Source organism: Austrofundulus limnaeus, unplaced genomic scaffold, assembly GCF_001266775.1.
Source record: "Austrofundulus limnaeus strain Quisiro unplaced genomic scaffold, Austrofundulus_limnaeus-1.0 Scaffold1982, whole genome shotgun sequence".
NCBI lineage: Eukaryota > Metazoa > Chordata > Actinopteri > Cyprinodontiformes > Rivulidae > Austrofundulus > Austrofundulus limnaeus.
In genome coordinates, this window is record NW_013954384.1 from 43,206 (window position 1) to 43,884 (window position 679).

Here is a 679-nt window from a genome sequence, read left to right on the forward strand (position 1 = left end):
ACAATATGCTACAAACAACATGACAAAGGCTGACATGCATAAAAGGGCTTGGACCCCGGTCATAACTGCTTTGCAGTTCTAGTTATGTTTGTGGTTGTAATGTGACAAAATATGGAAAAGTTCAAGGGGTATGAATACTTTTGCAAACCACTGTATGTATTTCAATAAAAGTTTGACTTGTGTACATTCACAACAACACCCTATGTCCTGTTTTTGTCATACTTTTCTTTCAATATTGGAAAAAAATGTCTTTACCTGAGTAGAACTGAGTCACTTTAGAAGAATTATCTTTTTAACTAGCTCCCATTGAATCTGGAAATAATTCAAGAAAAATCTGGTTTGAGCTGCACCACTACAACACTGCCAGCTTACACACTTTACAAACTACTCATGAACCCAGCTACACAGCAACACTCATATCACTGCTTCAACATCAAAAGACAGAAAACACACTATTACAGGTACAAATGTATCAAACAGATATTTCCCTGACACAACCTTCAAGAACTAAGGGATCATTTAAACACAAGATCATGTCTGATTAGTACATAAAGAAAAAAATACAATAAAATCAGGTAGAAGCTGTGTAAGTGCGTAATTACCAGCCAAATCACTGGAGTGATTTGAGTATCAGTGCCTGTACTTTTGGTGAAAGCTTGGTTGAGTCCAGATCCATCAA